The sequence below is a fragment of the Gopherus evgoodei genome, chromosome 3 (assembly GCF_007399415.2).
Source record: "Gopherus evgoodei ecotype Sinaloan lineage chromosome 3, rGopEvg1_v1.p, whole genome shotgun sequence".
NCBI classification, from domain to species: domain Eukaryota; kingdom Metazoa; phylum Chordata; order Testudines; family Testudinidae; genus Gopherus; species Gopherus evgoodei.
Window position 1 is genome coordinate 88,910,167 of NC_044324.1, and position 20,912 is coordinate 88,931,078.

Consider the following 20,912-nt stretch of genomic DNA (forward strand, 5'->3'; position numbering starts at 1 on the left):
GATAAGAAGGCAGTGAAAAGAGGATTGCAAGGACACTGGAGACCTGTCACTGCCTTTTGCCACTGATCTAGGGTTGGGACGTACAGAAGCACAGTAACAAGATTTCCAGTGAACTTCTCCACTGTAGCTCACCCTGTGACCCTGCTCAGTAATTTGCAGTGGCCTCAGCATCTGTTAGTCTCTGGATCTAATGTGATCCCTGCCAGATTCACTTTTCCTACTTCCTGTCCACTCCAGTGACAGGCACTCCAGGACACATGGATCTGGGACACACACCTCATCCCAGAGCTGATCTGCCCTGATAAGGTGGCTCATATGACCTGGCTGGAGGAGGAGCAGGAATTAGGAAGTGAATCCCCATTGCTGATGGGCGGCCCCTGCAGGAAGGATCCATCCAGCCCCTACCCTCCTCAGAAGAGTCCAGTATCTTAGGGGTTGGGGTCACTATGTACCTCTGCTGGGTGCTGCAGCTTGCTCTGGAGATTTGCAGAGCCAAGCAGGGCTAAGTCTGCAACATGTTGCTTATCATAGGCGAGTGCATCCCCCAGTGCCCAAAGAAGCTCAGGGTCTGCAAGATAAGGATCAGGCCCCCTTTCTGGAGAAACTATTATGCCGTTGCTGTTTAATAGTACTGGAATGGCAATCCGTTTTGACTACACCAGTGGTTCTCAATCAGGAGTACGTGTACCCCTTGGGGTATACCGAGGTCTTCCACAGGATACATTAACTCATCTAGATATTTGCTTATAACAGGCTACACAAAAAGCACTAGCAAAGTCAGTACAAACTACAATTTCATACAGATAATAACTTGCTTATACAGTTCTATGTACTATACACTGAAATGTAAGTACAATATTTATATTCCAATTGATTTATTTTATAATTATATGGTAAAAATGAGAAAGTAAGCCATTTTTCAGTAATAGTGTGCTGGACACTTCTGTATTTTAATGTCAGAAGTTGTAAGCATGTAATTTAGAAGTGAGGTGTAACTTGGGGTACAAATCAGACTCATGAAAGGGGTACAGTAGTCTCAAAAGGTTGAGAGTCACTTGACCACACCACTGACAGTAGGAATTTCTAGAGGATGACAATTCCATTATGTGGCAACTTTCAGGTTTCGAAATTTATTTTCACATTTGAACAAAAACTTTTGATCATTTTCTCAGAAATTGAATTATCAAAGTGTCCATTTTTTTATCAAAGCCTGAACTTTTCAATTCAGGAAAATTTTCTGAGCCCAAGGTCAGTTCAATTTTATCACCAGGTGGTGATTAGGCATCAGCTTAGGATGGGGAAAACTCAGACACAGCAGGACCTTAAAACTGAGTCTCGCCCCTCCCAGGCCAGTTCAGTAACCACTGGACTATAGAATATCTGTTTTCAGGAGAGACAGAGAATCCTAGACACAGAAAACCTTCCTAACAAAAACTTTGTAGAAACAGCTGTGTCTCAACAAATTTTTCCAGCTTCAGTGAAATGGCACTTTTTGACAAAATTTTGTCTTGTCAAAGATCTGACCGGCTCTCATCAATAGTCTTCACCAATGTGCAATCTCTCCTCAGAGAAGGCAATGCACAGAAGTTATTCACACCCTTTAAAACTCTTTCCATCTACTGTGTTGGACAGAAGTGAACACTTCAAGTAATTGAGCACCAAGCAACATTATTCCAAAAATTTCTGATATTTGTTGTGTAGAGAAACAAGAAATGGTAGGGGCCACATCTCAATTGCCTCTGTGAATGTTCATGTTTGTAATTTCCACTATTCCTTGCTTAGGGAATGCCAGGATTAAAAACAAGCAAGCTAATTACCATTGTTAATTATAAACATTTTGTTATTAAAGGAAAACAATATAAGCTGTGAACAACGGTTATTTCAGTTACAATCTCTTATGCCTCTCTGTGGAGAGCTTTGAGAGTGAGTCTGCTGCTGCTGAGGGTGCAAAATTAGTAGTGAGTCCTATAATACTTTATCATAGATAAATAAAACAGTTTATAGATTGCCAAAGCAATTTGCTTTAAGGGTAGACAAGTCTTGTCTGGTATATCATGAACAACAAAATTAGTCTCAAAGGTGCCACAAGTACTCCTGTTCTTTTTAAAGTTTATAAAATGGGCAAAAAAATCTTAACTAAGTTATAGAAACCAAAAAAGGTATTTAAAGTTAGTTACTTAAAAGAACAGTTTCAAATAGCCATTTTCAAACACGCAAATTAGTAAATATTTAGGATTTTACATTCAAATTAAATCTGCTGTCTTTGTTTTCCATGGTTAGCATATGTCTCCTTTCTAGAAATATATATTCTACAGCCATTTCAATGTTTAAGAGCAGAAACAGTAGAATTTCAATATCTCATTAAAAACATTTAAATTTAAGTCCTTGGTAGTACATTGGCGAACTTCTTATGACCCTCAATGTTGAAGTCTTTGGGAGATGGTTATGTTGCAGAAGTAATGCTGTACAGGAAGAATGGTACTTCTTGATGCTGGATGGTAGCTTGGAAAAGATGTTATGAACTAATTTAGATGAGATCAAAGTGTCATTGAAGTTGAGAGATGGAAGCAGCGTGTGCTGCTTGCTTGATCAGAGAGATTTATACTCTTTTCATAGTTTCAGTGGAAGCACAGGGCACCTCTTTTAGGATTAGGTTGGATTTAAATATAAATTACTGTCACCCTTTCATTGGTTCAATAACTTGTGGGATGGTCCGGATAGCATCATCAGCTCATGAATATGCAATCTGCTATTATATATGCAACAGAGTGGTAAATATCTTTGTATTCATGGAGTGAACACGGAACACTTTTAAAGTTAATACTCAACTTTTGTATTCATTCAGTTTTCTGAGATATTCCTTTGGTTTCATTAGCATTTACTAGAAGCTCAAATTCTCCTTTTAAATGAGTCCAAACACTTTATATTTTTATATAAATATTCTTTTGCTTTAAAATAGTCTTTTAAAACTTATGATTCATAAAAGACAGTCTTTCACTAAAATAATTTAAAAAAGCCTTAATTCTTAATTTGCGGAGAGGTGGTTCTTCCTTTTTGAATTTAGCAAAAAAGTTCCTTAAGCACTGCCAGAAAACTAATTCATTCCTCAGTTAATAAACATATTATAATTAAAGGGCACCTTATACTAAGGAAGACTTCATATTAGTACATGCACACTTCAGTAGCCACATAAGAGGATTAGGTAATTATATGAAGTCTTTCATTTAAATATAAACATTTGCAAATAAATATCTAGGAGATGCTTATGCCATTTCTATTTCCATGTAAGGAATAAAAGATTTTCTACCAAAAAGTTTTCCCAGTTAAACAAGTTTTCCTTAAAGTTACATGACAATTTTAAAGTGCTTATAAAATCAGTTTTTAAAAATATTTCTAGAATTCTTCATATGATTCATAGATGTAGAGCTGGAAGGGACCTCAAGAGGTCATCAAGTCGAGCCATCTGAGCTAAGGCAGGACCAAGTAAACATAAAATATCCTTAGCTGTTATTTGTCCAGCCTGTTCTGAAAAACTGCCAATGATGGGATTTCTGCCATCCCTCTGGAAACCTATTCCAGAATTTAATTACCCTTTAAGCTAGAAAGTATTTCCTAACTTAAATGTCCCTTACTATAGAGTAAATCAATAATTTCTTGTCCTACTTTCAGTGGACATGAAAAATAATCTATCACCATTCTCATTATAATAGCCCTTATGAAATTTGAAAGCTACCAGGTCCACCCTCCATCTTTTAATGAGGGATTTCATAATCATGGGGGATTTCAACTATCCCCATATTGACCAGGTACATGTCACCTCCTAATGGGATGCAGAGATAAAGTTTCTTGACACCTTAAATGACTGCTTCTTGGAGCAGCTAGTCCTGGAACCCACAAGAGAAGAGGTAATTCTTGATTTAGTCTAAAGTGGAGCACAGGATCTGGTCCAAGAGATAAATTTAGCTGGGCCACTTGGTAATAGTGACCATAATAAAGTTAAATATAACATCCTTGTGGTGGGGAAAACACCACTGCAGCCCAATACTGTAGCATATAATTTCAGAAAGGGAGACCACACAAAAATTAGGAAGTAGTTAAACAGGAATTAAAAGGTACAGTGCCAAAAGTGAATCCCTGCAAGCTGCATGGAAACTTTTAAAGACACCATAATAGAAGCTCAATTTAAATATATACCCCAAATTAAAAAACATAGTAAAAGAACCAAAAAAATGCCACCATGGCTAAACAACTAAGTAAAAGAAGCAGCGAGAGGCAAAAAGGCATCCTTTAAAAAGTGGAAGTTAAATCCTACTGAGGAAAGTAGAAAGGAGCATAAACTCTGGCAAATGAAATGTAAAAATATAATTAGGAAGGCCAAAGAAGAATTTGAAGAACAGGTAGCCAAAGACTCAAAAAGTAATAGCAATTTATTTTCAAGTACATCAGAAACAGGAAACCTGCTAAACAATCACTGGGGCCTCTGGATGATTAAGGTGCTAAAGGAGCACTCAAGGACAATAAGGCCATTGCGGAGAAACTAAATTAATTCTTTGCATTGGTCTCCATGACTGAAAATGTGAGAGAAATTCCTCAGATTTGTCACCTATTAAAAATGGCTCAGGTTCTGGAACTGTCACAGGTTTAGGTGTCATTAGGGGAGGTTTTGGAACAAATTAATAAACTAAAGAGTAATAAGTCACCAGGACCAGATGGTACAGTATTCACCCAAGAGTTTTGAAGGAACTCAAATGTGAAATTGCAGAACTACTAAGTGTAGTCTGTAAACTACCATTTAAATCAGCGCCTGCGAGCCTGAGTTCAGTACTGGACAAACTGATTGAAACTATAGTAAAGAAAAAATTGTCAGAAATATAGATGAACATAATTTGTTGAGGAAGAATCAATATGGTTTTTGTAAAGGGAAATCATGCCTCACAAATCTATTAGGTTTCTTTGAGGGGGTCAACAAGCATGTGGACAAGGGGGATCCAGTGGATATAGTGTACTTTGATTTTCAGAAAGCTTTTGACAAAGTCCCACACAAAAATTCTTAAGCAAGGTACGCTGTCATGGGATAACAGGAAAGGCCCTCTTATGGACTGATAACTGGTTAAAGGATAGGAAACAAAGGGTAGGAATAAATGGTCAGCTTGCAGAATGGAGAGAGATAAAGAGTGGCATTCCCCAGAGGTCTATATTGGGCACAGTGTACTCAATATATTCATAAATAATCTGGAAAAAGGGGTAAACAGTGAAGTGGCAAAATTTGCAGAAGATACAAAACTACTCAAGATAATTAAGTCCAATGCACACTGCAAAGATCTACAAAAGGATATCTCAAAACTGGGTGAATGGGCAACAAAATGGCAGACAAAATTCAACATTGATAAATTCAAAGTAATGCACATTGAAAGACATAATACCAATTGTATATATATAAAATCATGGAGTCTAAATTAGCTGTTACCACTCAAGAAAGATCTTGGAGTCATTGTGATCATTCTATGAAAACATCCACTCAATGTGCAGCGACAGTCAAAAAAAGACCAGAATGTTGGGCATCATTAAGAAAGTGATAGATAACAAGACAGAAAATATTGCCTCTATATAAATCCATGATACGCTCATATCACGAACACTGTGTGGAGATATGGTTGCCCCATCTGAAAAAAGGATATATTGGAATTGGAAAAGGTTCAGAAAAGGGTAACAAAAATGATTAGGGGTATGGAACGGCTGCCATATGAGGAGAGATTAATAAAACTTGGACTTTACAGCTTGGAAAAGAGAAGACAAAGGGGAGAGATCATGACTGTCGTAGAGAAAGTAAATAAGGAAGTGTTATTTACTCCTTCTCATAACAGAAGAATTAGGGGTCACCAAATGAAATTAATAGGCAGAATGTTTAAAACAAACAAAAGGAAGTTGTTTTTTTTTTCCCACACAATGCACAGTCAACTTGTGAAACTTTTGCCATAGGTTGTTCTGAAGGCCAAGGCTTTAACAGGGGTCAAAAAAGAACTAAACAAGTTCATGGATAATAGGTCCATCAATGGCTTTTAGCCAGGGTAGGCAGGGATGGTGTCCCTAGCCCCGTTTGCCAGAATCTGGGAATGGGCAGTCGGATAGATCACTTGATGATACCTGTTCTGTTCATTTCCTCTGGGGCACCTGGCATTGACCACTGTTAGAAGACAGGATACTGGGCTAGATGGACCTTTGGTCTGACCCAGTATGGCTTTTCTTATATTTGTATGTTTTCTCAAGGCTATATGTGCCTAATTTGTTTTAACCTTTGCCCAGAAGTCAGGTTTTCTAAAACTTTTATCATTTCTGTTGCTCTCCTTTGGACTTTCTCCAATTTGTCCACATCTTTCCTGAAGTGTGACACACAAAACTGGACATAGTACTCCAGCTGAGACCTCACCAGTGCTGAGTAGAACAGAACAATTAGCTCCCATGTCTTACATGTGACATTCTGGTATGTATTAACAGGAGTAATATTAGCCTTTTTCTTTTCTTTTTTTTTTGCAACTTCATCACATTGGTGACTCATTCAATTTGTGATCCACCATAAACTGCAGATCCTTTTCAGCAATACTATCACCAGCCAGTTATTCCCCATTTTGTAGTTGTGCACTGGATTTTTTCCTTCCTAGGTGCACTTGCCTCAACTGAATTTCATCTGGTTGATTTCAGAACAATTCTCCATTTTGTCAGGGTTGTCAAATTTTAATCCTGTCCTCCATAGTGCTTGCCCCTGTTCCCAGCTTGGTGTCATCTTCAAATTTTTAAGCATACTTTCCATTCCATTACCCATATAATTAATGAAAATATTGAGTAGTACCAGACTCAGGACTGACCCCTTAAGGATGCCAATGTCAAACCAGAAGAACTGATTTAGTAAGTCATTGATAGCTACTCTGAGTTTAGCCTTTCAACCAGTCATGCACCTAATTTATAGTAATTTCTATCTAGACCACATTTCCCTAGTTGGTTATAAGGATGTCATGTGGGACTGCAACAAATCCCTTACTAAAAATCAAAATATGTCATGTCTACTGCTTGTTTACTCCCTATCCACTAGGCCAGTAACACTGTCAAAGAAGGAAATTGGGTTGGTTTGGCCTGATTTGTTCTTGACAAATCCATGCTGGCTATTTATTGTTTTGTCATTTGTTCCAATATCTTTCCATCTTATTGAAGTTAGGTTGATGGGTCAATAATTCCCTAGGTATTTTTTGTAAAGATAGATAGTATGTTTACTCTTTTCCAGTCTTCTGTACTTCACCCATTCTCTTCAGTTCTCAAAGATGCTTCTTAATGGTTCCATGATGGCTTCAGCTATTCCTTAAGTACCCCAGGATAAATTTCATTAGGCCCTGCTGACTTCAATACCTCTAACTTATCTAAATATTCTTTAACCTGTTCTTTCTTTATTTTGGACGGTGTTCCTTTCTCCTTGTTGTTAATATTAATTGTGTTGAATATCTGACCACCATGACCCTTTTTGTGAATACTGAAGTAAAATAAGCATTAAACACATCAACCTTCTTGATGTCTTGAGTTATTAGTTCTCCTTTCCTGCTAAGTGGAAGACCTACACTTTCCTTCATTTTTCTCCCACTCCTAATATACTTAAAGATCCTCTTATTGCCTTTTATATCTAGGGCCCTATCAAATTCATGGCCATGAAAAACGCATCATGGATCCATGAAATCTGGTCTCCCCACGTGAAATCTGGTCTTTTGTATGCTGTTACCCTATACTACACAGATCTCAAGGAGGAGACCAACATTTCTCAAATAGGGGGTCCTGTACAAAAGGGAGTTGCAGGGGAGGTCATAAGGTAATTTTAGGGGGGTTGTAGTATTGCCACCCTTACTTCTGCACTGCTGCCTTCAGAGCTGGGTGGTCAGAGAATGGCAGCTGCTTAATGAGGGCTCAGCTCTGCAGGCAGCAGTGAAGAAGTAAGAGTGCCATTGTATGGACCATGAATTTGGTAGGGCCCTATTTATATCCCTTTCTAGGTGCAACTCATTTTGTCCCTATGTGCTTGTGCTATACTTTTGTACTCAACCTTCACAATCTGTTCTTGTTTTCATTTTTTCTGGGATTCCTTTTGGTTTTCAGGTCATTCAAGACCTCCTGATGGAGTTATGTTAACCTTCCACTATTCTTCCTATCTTTTTTTTTGCATCAGAATAATTTGCAATTGTGCCTTTAATATTGTTTCTTCAGAAAATATCAGCTCTTCTCAAGTCCTTTATTCCTTATATGAGTTTTAAAATGAATGTTTTTCTTTATGAAGAGAGAAGGGGCTCCTGGCTCAGTCTTTAAAAGCTTTGGGAACCCAGGTGATCTAAATAATTTATCTTTGAAAGTCTTAGAAGAATATTTTTATAATTCTTAGCAAGGGGGAGATATTCTGCTTTTTGGCTAGATGCACCTGTTGTGTATCAGTTCCCAAGGTGACAATTAATAACTCTTACCGGACACCATACAAAACCCAAAATTATTAGTATTCAAATATCTCTAACATCACAAAATAAACTATATTGAATATTAAATAAAGTAGTTATAAAACTTTTTGATAGCCCGCAATTGGACCTGGAGATGATAAGTACAGATTTATGGGTGAGGAAGCTTTTAGTGCCTGTCTTAGTAGAAGAAAGCAAAGTTTTCCTAGGAGTTTCTTTAATTAGCTTGAATATTTCCTTTAGTACAATAGATAATCAAAAACATAAGTTATGAACAATTATTCTCCAAGCACCATACATTAAATATTTCTGAATATTTTCAAAAATTCACTAAAGACAACGGAAGGTTAAACCTAAAGTTACCATAATAAATTACCAGATCTTATTCATAACCATTTTGAATCAACATTGAGATTTAGCTTCTACATCTGCTTCAACAATAAAATTGGCTTGCTCTCAGATGAACTTTGGGGAAAAGATGTGATATTTTTTTTCAAATTCTAACATCCACAAGGCTTTGCAAGGCACATAGAATTACTAGGTAAAGAAAAGGGAACCCAGTCCTACTTACTGTCTAGCCCTAGAAAAATATCTGTCCCCGTGCTTCACACAACCCATAAACTATAAAATTATTTGCTTCACGGAAACATGTTCTTCTAAGAGAAACATAGACTAAATAGTCAACAGGAACTCATCTCTCCATGCCTTACTTCATGAGGCAAATAACACAGAACCATCACCTCTTTTATCCATTCAATTCAGGTCTTAGAAACATTTAGGCCCTTTCCCCCTGATATTTCCTACCTTGGACTAAGTGCTCTTCCTTGTTACCTCATTATCTTCAGCTCCCAGACACTGACACTCACCTCCTCCCTTACAAATAAAAAGAATTACTCTCTAAGGAAAGGTAAGCTATCATTGCTTCCACTTTTATTTCCTGTTCCTCATTTATTACAGCTGGAGGTCTATTCTCTTAGGGTTAGTACCTGAGCTACTAGTGAAAATGTGGGACTGTTTAGAACAATCTGTTAAGTCTTTCCTGGCCTGACCAGATGTGTTCATCTCATCCTACACACAACAGAAAACTCTGGTGAATTTCTTCATGTAAATTGTGAATGTCGCTAGATGTATCTCATAAGTATAAGTAATTCTTTGTATTTGTTACTTATCTCTCTGTAAAAGGCAGTGGTGCTTGTTTAGTGGCTAGTGCACAGGGTTTCTTATCTGGAGACTTGGATTTCTTTTCAGGCAATAAGATGGACTATGCAAATGATCTTTAGTAAATCAATTAACTTCTCTGTGCTTTGGTTTCCCTATTTGCAGGATTGACATAACAATGCTTAACTTTCAGGGATCTTGTGAGGTTTAAATAAAGTTTGCAAAGATTTTCAGCTAGATGGTTAGGCTAAATATTATTATAATGAAAACTGTGGGGAATGCTACTAGAAGATCCCCCTGAAAATAAAGAATCTATAATAATTGGTTGCATCCATTCTACTCAGATTCTTAAACAAACCTCATTATCATGCTACCTGAGCACCTTCTACTTGTGCTTTAAGTAATGTGACTAACATCTGCCATGTGTAAATAAGACCTGGGTGAATAACTGATTTTTCAGTTCAGCCTGCAAACCAAAGAAATAGGGAAAATATTCTGTTTGGTTGTGAAAATGTTTTGCTTTTGTTGGCCAATTTGAAAAGTCTGTTTTAGTCATTTTTAAACAGCTAGCTTCAGAAAAATACCTGTCTGTTGTTATAAGCTTTAGAGCAGTGATTAGGACCCTAGCCTAGGATGTAGAAGACTCAGTGTTGAATCCCTCTGCAGAAATGAGGGATTTGAACTCAGACCTAGCCCGTCATAGTGTAGGTGGGACATTAACCACTAGCCTATTTAGAGGTGGGCCTTAATTGCTCCTTTGGAAGCTGTTCCACTTTGTATAACTATGTAAGTATTCATTGGGCCAAAGAACCCAATAACTCTATAGCCTCCTTATTCAGACATTCATCTAGGAGATGGAGATTCAAATCTCAGAATCAGGCAGAGAATATTTAAATCCACAGCACCCACGTGAGTGCCTTAATCACCAGGCTACCAAGTTATGATACTCTCTTTGGCCCAATGAGTACTTACATATTGCTACAAAGTGGAACAGATGCAACAGGAGAGATTGAGAGCTACCTATCCCAGAGTAGCCTATAGCCTACTCATTTAGCTGCTCAGATGGGAGATGATAGATAGATAGATAGATAAATAGAAGGGAGATTCATAGCTCATTCTCCCATATCTTAGACAAGTGCCCTAACCACAGGGCAAAATGTATAAGGACAGATACACACCTACATTTTTATGAACTTTTTCAAAGCCAAAAGTAATTTGTTTACATTTTCCCCACAACCACCCTTATATAGGAAGAAAATGTGGGACTCTCTTTTTTTTAAATCAAAGAAATTATAGGTACATGTTGTTATATGTTTATATTAGAAAAGTCAAGATCAAAGAAATGTGCCTTTGCACTCACAGTGATGGAACTAGGAGTGCTGCCACACCCCCAGCTTGAACTGGTTTTAATGAAATACAGGGCTTACAGTTTAGAGGCTTTCAGCACTCTCATTATACAAATTGTTCCAGCATCCCTGTTCACAGTTGGCATGGAAGGTGGTGAAGCTTATGATGGTTCACAGAATCACAGAATATCAGAGTTGGAAGGGAACTCAGGAGGTCATGTAGTCCAACCCCCTGCTCAAAGCAAGACCAATCCCCAAATAAATCATCCCAGCCAGGGCTTTGCAAAGCCTGACTTTATAAACCTCTAGGTAACCTCCCTAGGTAACCTATTCCAGTGCTTCACCACCCTCCTAGTGAAAAAGATTTTCCTAATATCCAACCTAAACCTCCCCCACTTCCACTTGAGACCATTACTCCTTGTTCTGTCATTGGGTACCACTGAGAATAGTCTAGATCCATCCTCTTTGGAACCCCCTTTCAGGTAGTTAAAAGCAGCTATCAAATCCCCCCTCATTCTTCTCTTCTGCAAACTAAACAATCCCGTTTCCCTCAACCTCTCCTCATAAGTCATGTGCTCCAGCCCCCTAATCATTTTTGTTGCCCTCCACTGGACTCTTCCAATTTTTCCATATCCTTCTTGTAGTGTGGGGTCCAAAACTGAACACAGAACTCCAGATGAGGCCTCACCAATGCCGACTAGAGGTGAATGATTATGTCCCTCGATTTGCTGTCAATGCCCCTACTTATACAGCCCAAAATGCCATTAGCCTTCTTGGCAACAAGACCACACTGTTGACTCATATCCAGCATCTCGTCCACTGTAAGCCCTACGTCCTTTTCTTCAGAACTGCTGCCTAGCTATTCGGTCCCTGGTCTGTAACAATGCATGAGATTCTTTCATCCTAAGTGCAGGACTGTGCACTTGTCCTTGTTGAACCTCATTAGATTTCTTTTGGCCCAATCCTCTAATTTGTCTAGGTCCCTCTGTATCCTAGGTCCCTCCAGCATATCTACCATTCCTTTCAATTTAGTGTCATCTGCAAACTTGCTGAGGGCACAGTCCACGCCATCCTCCAGATCATTAAAGAAGATACTGAACAAAACTGACCCCAGGACCGACCCTTGGAGCACTCCACTTGATACTGGCTGCCAAATAGACATGGAGCCATTGATCACTACCCATTGCGCCAGGTGATCTAGCCAGCTTTTCATTCATCTTATAGTTCATTCATCCAGCCCATACTTCTTTAACTTGCCAACAAGAATACTGTGGGAGACTATATCAAAAGCTTTGCTGAAGTTAAGGAATAATACGTCCACTGCTTTCCCCTCATGCACAGAGCCAGTTATCTCATCATCGAAAGCAATTAGGATATTCCGGTATGACTTGCCCTTGGTGAATCCATGCTGACTGTTCCTGATCACTTTCCTCTCCTCTAAGTGCTTCAAAATTGTTTCCTTGAGGACCTGCTCCATGATTCTTGTGAGGCTGACTGGCCTGTAGTTCCCAGGATCCTGCGTCTTCCTCATTTTAAAGGTTCTGAGAGCCTGTGAGAGTTCATCACACAGGCTTGAACCAGCCTCTGATAAAGCACCATCTCCTTCACAGACAAGCTTTACCCTTCTGATGGATACTTCTATTGTGCATGAGAAGTGAAATTGTTGACCACTGTTCTAGTCCTGAAACTTTAGATCTTTTAGGTATCCTAAGCCCAATCCATTAAGCACTTTGAAGATAAGGGCACAGACTTAGAATTTGACACAATATTTATGGGAAGCCAGTGAAAAGATTAGAGTATAGATCTGAGGTGCTTCCAGTGGCCTGTGTTAACGAGGAGGCATGCTGCTCTGTTCTGTACTAGAAGTTTCTTAAGGGCTGATAGCTTCATGCCCAGCTATATTGTATTGCTGTAGTCCATTCAGGAGGTGACAAGACCAGCTCCAGCATTTTTGCCGCCCCAAGCGGCAAAAAAAAAGGCATGATCAACACCTGCTCCACCATGCCACTTTCTTCTTCAACAGCAATTCTGTGGCCAAGAGGAACCAAGGGACTTGCCGCCAAAAAGCCCAATGTGCTGCTCCTTCCCCTTGGCCACCCCAAGCACCTGTTTGCTGAGCTGGTACCTGGAGCTGGCCCTGGGTGACAAAGGCATGTATCACTGAGGCCAGCATAGAATGGAGTCTCCTAGACACCCAGAGATGGCAGAAAACATTCCTCAGAGACACTGCTTAGTGAGAACTTAGTGAGGAATCCAGAAACATTCCTAAACTGTGGAATTAATTGATTAGTTCTGAGTGTTCACTTTCAAATAGAGAAGATTGCACTGTGGCTACAAACTCCACAAAGTGCTTTCTGCCCACTAGCATAATCTTTGTCTTCCTCAGGTCCAGCTTCAACCAGAGGTTATCCATCCACTGGTGGATCTCAACAATGCATTGGGTCAGCTTGGATGAGGGGATCAGTAGATGTTCCTAGTAACAGGGAGAAAATCAATATATGAATTAATGGAGTGCTGTGTATGTAGAAATCTTTTGCTTGTTTGTTTGTTTTTTCCCCCTGAAGAGCAGGGATGGGGAAGGGGCTGAATAATATCAGGATGCTTCATGGGGAAGGCAGTGAAAATAAAAGTGATGAAGAATGTTCAGGAGATCTTGAAGTGCAAGAAGAATTAACATGAACTACAATACTTCAGTTTGAAAGAGAGTATACAACATTCTTACACCTGGCAAAGGAAAGGGTTGGAGAGAAAAGAGTGAGCAAGAAGAAAAAAAAAGTTATACCACTACAGACAAGACAAAGCATAGCCAGTGCAGCCGACTGAAAGTATTGGTTGGACTAAAGTGGGAGCCTAGTGAGACAGGTTAATATTATGGAGGAAGAATCACTTTACTAGCTCAAACATAATTCAAGCCAATGTACAGGATATCATGAACAGAATAAGAAAAGGGAGCTAGTGCTGAGGTGAAGGGTATGATAGACTGTGTAAGAAAGACAAAGATGGAGAGGAAGCTGGAGGAGAAAAGTTATTTTTACCTGTAAATAGTTTAAATAGTTTTAAAAGGGATATTCCAAAGAAAGATTGATGAAAGCTCTCTCCATTCTTTTCACAATTGTGCAATTACATGCACCTTCGTTCTGGAAGCGGCACTTCTTCGAAATATGAACCTCAGAGCAATATATTGCAGTAAAGTGTTTTTGCTCTGCTGTAGGGTTGACACACAGTTACAACGCTTGGTAAATAGCATGTATCCTAGCAGGAATAACATCAATTTATCCTTTCATTTGTGGCAGTGTATACAATAGCTATCTAACTTTCCTTAATTAAGAAAGTTCCTTGTTGTCTATAAAAATGAACATGCAATTCTGAGGTGCCTAATAGATTAATGTAGAGCCACTTTCTGTTATTACAACTCCTGTCAGAGGGCTGAAGTATCTGAATGTTAATGTCTTCTGTTTCTGTGAAAGATAGGAGTGTGTATTCTACCTTGAACTTTTCCAAGTTCAGTATTTTAAAAATGTCAGCCATTTTCATTCTTCCCTGTCCACAGCTTCCATGTTCTGTGAGGAGCAGAGAAAACGCGATCCACTGAAAACTGAGATTTGGTTATTTTTTGAGCTTTCCATTAAACATTCTATGTTTCCTCCTATAATGCCATAGTTAAAATTCGGATGTAAATAATTGAAATTAATTCCTGCTATCAATTTATTTTCACTGTTTAACCTATATCATCCACAGTATGTCCACCCCCCTACACACACACATTGGAATAGAATAATTGATCATTGACAGCAATAACTCATGAGAGGCATAATCCACAGACACACTGTAGTAGAGTCCAAAATCACCTTCTAATACAGAGCAGAATAATATAATTATCCACAATTAGTTAAAACAGTATTTCTCTATACCTGGAGACATGGAGTACTAATATACAATCTGCCAGATTTAGCGCGACATTTTGAAAAGCACCTAAGTGACTCAGGCCACGTCTACAATAATGAGCTTACAGCGGCACAGCTGTACTGATGCAGCTGTGCTGCTGTAAGATCATCCATGGAGCCACTCTATGCCGATGAGAGAGAGCTCTCCTGTCGACATAATAAAACCACCTCCATGAGCGGTGGTAGCTAAATTGGCAGAAGCAGCTCTCCCACTGACATAGCGCTGTGCACACTACCACATATGCCAGTGAAACTTATGTTGCTCAGGGGGAGTGATTTTTTCACACCTCCTGAGCAACAGAAGTTTTGCTGACATAAGTGGTAGTGTAGACATGTCCTTTGCTCTTTTGAAAAGTTTACTCACAAATACTGCAGAGTGCCAGCAAGAGACATCTGGGGCCAGGTTCTTCATTGCCCTGAGCTATACACCCATGCAAGGTGAGTGTGAAGTAGCAGTCTGATTGAGTAGCATTTTAGTCTCTCCTTATACTGATGCAACATGGCAACAGAGCACCTGGCCCCAGCTGCCCAACTTTATTATTTGCATTAATTAGTCACTGAGTTCCCAAAAGTTTACAATGAAACATCCAGACTAATAAATGACTGCCTGAGCCCGAAGAGCAAACAAATCTATCACCCCAGTGCTGCAACAGAATAATTGTAGATGCAGGTGTACACTCATGCAGAGTCCCGTTTTTAGTCAATTGACCAAATGCCTATATATGTTAGTCATTGAATCAAAATTACTAGTTTAATAAAATAAGTGAAACACACTTGGACCAGATTCATCACAGGGTAACTCCAGTTTTACTCTGGCATAATTCCATTGAAACCACGTTTATAGGGAACTCTATATGTAGACGTATGAATTACTCTAGCTTCATTTACTTATAAATTAGTTTTGCATCCTCTGAGCTATATGTTGATGGCTATGGATTTACATAGCGTATTTTTGTTTTAACTCTGGCCTTTCTTTTAGATCTGCTGAGATATCACCTCTTTCAGTTCTACTGTCTTGCCACAGTTCTGTTTTCCATTTCTTTCTTTTTAGGCCCATCTCTTTTCTTAGTAGTTTGCATTTCTGTGCTACAGTTTGCATTTCCTTCAGTGCCACTGAGTACTCAGAAGAGTACATGTGTGTTAGATGTTGCACATGTAACTTTCAAACCATTTTGCAGCAGAATGTGACTCTTAGTTTAGCCTCCTATGTCATAACTTAGCATGTACAATTTGCATATTTGAACCAAAACAATCTCTCATGAGGTTTTAAACTTGCTCTCCACAACTTTATGTTGCTGTGCTTATGCAAAAGTCTTAGGAGTAGAGGAATGACAGCGTTCTCTGATAGAACTTTACATTTACAAAATGTGATAGAAATTCTTGGATTCTAGAATGCAGAGACTAAATATAATTTTAAAATTGGGTAGTACTTTTAAACTTCTTTTCTAATCCTTATTTTTATCTTGCCAATTTGTACCAAAGAAGATTTTAGAACAGACATTTCCATTAGGATGACCAGATGTTCTGATTTTATAGGGACTGTCCGGATATTTGAGGCTTTTTCTTATACAGAAGCCTATTACTCCCCACCCCCGTCCCGATTTTTCACACTTGCTGTCTAGTCACCCTAATTTCCATTAACAAAATATGATCCTGATTATCAAAGCTGTTCTCATTTTGTCCCCTTCTAATGATACCAATGTAAACTAATCTAAATCACTTCCATGCTAAGAGTTCTTCTCCTGCTAGCATAGATCTCAGGGACACTGGATCACACAAGCTCCCTTCCTGCCCTCCCATGTCAAGGCATAGTCTCTGGGGAAAAGAAATAAGCACTAGGGGGTTAATAAGCACTAGCACTGAATATTTAGAATAATAACAAAAATTGAATAACTATTCAGTAAGTGAACACCATCCATCCTGTGTTCTTAATGAAGCAGGGGTCTGGTGGAAAACATAGTATATGATAATGTAATTGAATAGCAAATGTATTTCCTCTGTAGTAGAGATGGGTCTCATCCACAAAGTCTGCATTCAAACACTGGAAAAGGTTTGATCTAGGTCCTACTTTTCTGGGTAGGGTCTATATTGTCTCTTTTAGTAGCTGAGAAACCCAAATATTCCTGTAGAACATTTGTAGAAAGCTCTGTAGCAAGACAATTGTTGTTCTTTTTCCTCTTTATTTTTTTTTTCACTTTTGAGTATAACTACTATAACTATCATCAATTGTGGAGAACCACAATCTGCTGGACATAAGACAGTACTAGCAAACCAGCAAATTCAGCTAACGCTTTGTTGATGGAGAATCAGAGCCACAAGTAAGTTCTTCATCTGAAATGTGGTATCGTCACAGCTAAGATTAAAATAAGAATTGTGTGTTGGAGCATTAGATTGTAACCCCAGAACTTGACCAAACTAAACTGCAGCCATTTGGGGTGTATTTAGCCACCAATGATTAAAAGCAGAACACCATATGGTTAAGAATAATTGTTAGGTCTCTCATAGGCAAGGCCAAATTGCTGCAGTTGCAGCTTTGCTAATCGGAATGGGAGGAGAGGGAAAGAGTTAATGGATCATAAGAATGGAAGAGAGTGAGTAGACATTGGCCTTGGTTCTCAATGCCCTGACCTATAAGTTTTATTGTTGTTATGATTAGAAATACTAGAAATTCTTTGCTGGTAAGAGATAATGAGTAATTTGTTGAAGACAGGAGAATTGGTGACCAGTAGGGGTTACTATGGTAACCCAGTAGGGGTTACTATGAGTTATGTGTTTTGTGAGAGTTATCTATAAAAGTAAAAGTTAACTCCTCAGAGCTGTTTGAGGGAGTTTTCTTCAGGCAATGAGCTCCCCATCAGCTGGACAGAAGGAAAGCTTCCAGAAGTTCGGCTGGTGATCACTCGAAACAATCTCGGACTTTGGGTAACAATGTTTGGGATGCTTGAAATCTATTCCTACAACATATATGTGAGTGAGTTTGAGGCCTAATAAAAAGTAGTTTTAGGTAAAAGCATTCTTGTTTGTATCATTTATCTGACAGAAGAGCTTTGTCCCCTGTGATTTATTTCTGACTCTAGCTGGAGCAAAACAGTCAAGTTACCACTGTTTGGGGTTCTGAAACCCCTGGGTAACAAGATCACTTTGGAGCACTGGGAGACTGACACAAGTTATCAGAAAAATGAACATCTTTGGCCTAAGTATACTTGGACTGAATGACATGAGGTGGATTGGACAAGGCAAATTATGGTCAGAAGTCATGATTTTTTTATACTCTGAAAGAGAGCATGACAGACAGTCGGAAGGTGTAGGTTTATTATTGAGAAAGTAAGCTACTGCTAGTTTGTGATGAACTACACAAAAGTCACAGCTGTTAAGTATTATAATCCAACAAATGATAGCAACAAACTGGAAGACTGGTTCTATGAAAGATTGTGGAGTATCCTTGGGAAGATCAAAAAATACTATTCAACCCATGCAATCTTTGCACTGAGGGTCTATTACTTACACATCAGGAAAGACAAACTGATCTGGAAATCAAATTATAACTCCACCCATAAACAGTTAGATCATATTCTCAGAAGCAGGAAAAATCTTTTCACTGAAAAAAAGTTTTTGTAATTATACCATGTACTCTCCCTATATGTAAGTAAGGAAAGAAGGCTTGAACCTATCAGTGGAATTTGAGGGCCCTCAGGGCCCACTCCATATCTTTTCTTGTAAAAAATCAAAAAGAAATAACCCAGTCTGTTTTAGCCAATAGCCCAGTGATTAGTGAAGAAGGAAACCTAGATTCAATTTCCTGTTCTGCCAGAATTGAAACAAGAACTTGTAACCAGTTCTCCCATATCCCATATTGAGTGCCCTAACCACCAGGCCAAAGAGTATTGTGGGGTGTAGACCTCTTAGTCTCCTCTGTTCAAGGGCTCCACTTTGTATAAATAAATAAATATTCATTGGCATAGAGATTTGAATCTGGGTCTCCCACATCCAAGGACAATGCCCCAGCCACTGTACTACTGGGTATTCTGGGGCACACACCCACACCTACCTCTGTTGCTGTCTTCTGTGCAAAGCCAGATCCTATAGACATGCTCTGAAAACACTTGTTGGATTGGGCCTTGGAGGTGAGATAAGAGGGGGGACACCTAGTTTGAAGATGCAGTCAGGGATTAGGTATGAGATAGGGCTCCAAGTAGTTTCTTAACTTTAGGGCAGTATCAGAAGTTAGGTGGATTTGTGGATGCCCACCGATGGAAACTTAGGTTCCATGGAGATTTTAGTTGCTTACAGGATTGGGTGGCATCTGAGTGGTGGTTTTAAGAATGTCAGAGGCACCTAAATATTGGACTTTTGGTGCCAAGTACCTTTGTGGATCTAATCCTCAATGCCTTGCAGAAACAATCATCAAATTAGAATTTAAAATAAATTTTCAAAGTAATATTACAATTTTAGGTATAACTCACATGGAAATATATTGCAGCTACAATTCCCATATTAATGCAATATTAGGAACTAAAACATTGGAAAGAAACATTGTACTTATTGTGAAATATTGAGAAATATTTTGCTGAGAGGAAAAAAGAACAGTTAATAATGCTTTCCAAGCATTCACAAAAATTCATATCTCCAGAGTTTCTCGATCTGTTTGTGGTAGTACAATAGCTCTTTCTTCAGCAAGTGGAGGTACTGTAGGTGGTTCACACCACACAATTCATTTACAAGGCTTCAAGCTGTGTCAGCTGCAGATACATTCTTTGCTAGGAGACGAGGGAATGCATTCAAGTAAATACACAGCCAGTGTGACTCAGATACCATTCTCAGAAGCATTCCCTTTGATATCATGATCATTTCGCTTGGTATGGTGATCATTAAATATCTAGATATTCTTGCTTAGGATTTATGCTAATCAAATAATTTTGTTTAAGGTACATATAGAATCTTTTTTTATGGGATACAATACAGTAGGATACAAAAGTGTCTTTTAGAGAACACAAGTAAAAACAATGGTTAGGGTTGTTCTTTTTACTTCTGAATTCTTTGCATCATATTTGGGGCACTGGACTATCTTCATCAAACTCAAATTTTATATGATCGCAATTGCTGTAGATTTATCTTATTTTAATAGTGGTCCAATTATCAAATAAATCTTTCACTATGTAAAAGTGAATAGTGGATTGTCAAACTGATAATTACTAAGGCCCAAATGTTACCCTGCGTTGGGCTGACATGTTAGAGCAAGGAATGGGAAGAGGGCACAGGGATCCTCTTATTATACTCCTCCTCACTGGAAACAGCACAGTTCATAGCACTGGAATTAGAGCCCAGAAAAGTACTGAGTATAGAAACTGGTTGCTGAACCATGTACTGTGGCCTCAGATTAATACAGTACAGTAGAACTTCAGAGTTATAAACACCAGAATTATGAACTGACCAGTCAACCAAACACTTCATCTGGAACTGGAAATACACAATCAGGCAGCAGCAGAGACAAAGAAAAAAAAATCAAATGCAATAAACTACTAAAAAAAAAAGGGAAAGTTTAAAAAAAAAGATTTGACAAGGTAAGGAAACTGTTTTTGTTCTTGTTTCATTTAAAGTAAGATGGTTAAAAACAGCATTTTTCTTTTGCATAGTAGTTTCAAAGCTATATGAAGTCAAAGTTCAGTTGTAAACTTTTGAAAGAACAACCATCATGTTTTGTTGAGTGTTATGAACAACCTTCATCCCCAAGGTGTTCATAACTCTGAGGTTCTACTGTACAGGATAAGGGGCTTGGCCAGACTATCACCTATTATGCAAGTACCAAGTAAGGACATGTATTGCTTATTTTCAGACGACTAATATAATGTGCTCAACTGCATGTCTGTTAAGTCTGCCCCTCGAATTCCTGTGCTAGCTAGCAAGATACTGGAGATGTCTCTTCCAACATTCCTTTCTCTGGCAGCAATGCTGGCCAGGGCACGATGTGACCCTATGCTTTACTA

At 38.6% G+C, this 20,912-nt stretch overlaps 1 long non-coding RNA gene across 1 annotated transcript; it reads left to right on the plus strand.

Moving 5' to 3' along the window:
• Window positions 1-2,659: 2,659 nt before the first annotated feature.
• On the plus strand, window positions 2,660-20,638 carry LOC115647500. The gene is made up of 3 exons (XR_003999337.1): window positions 2,660-2,676; window positions 13,748-13,759; window positions 20,544-20,638. It is a non-coding gene; the product is annotated as an uncharacterized LOC115647500 (long non-coding RNA).
• The last annotated feature ends 274 nt before the right edge of the window (window positions 20,639-20,912 follow it).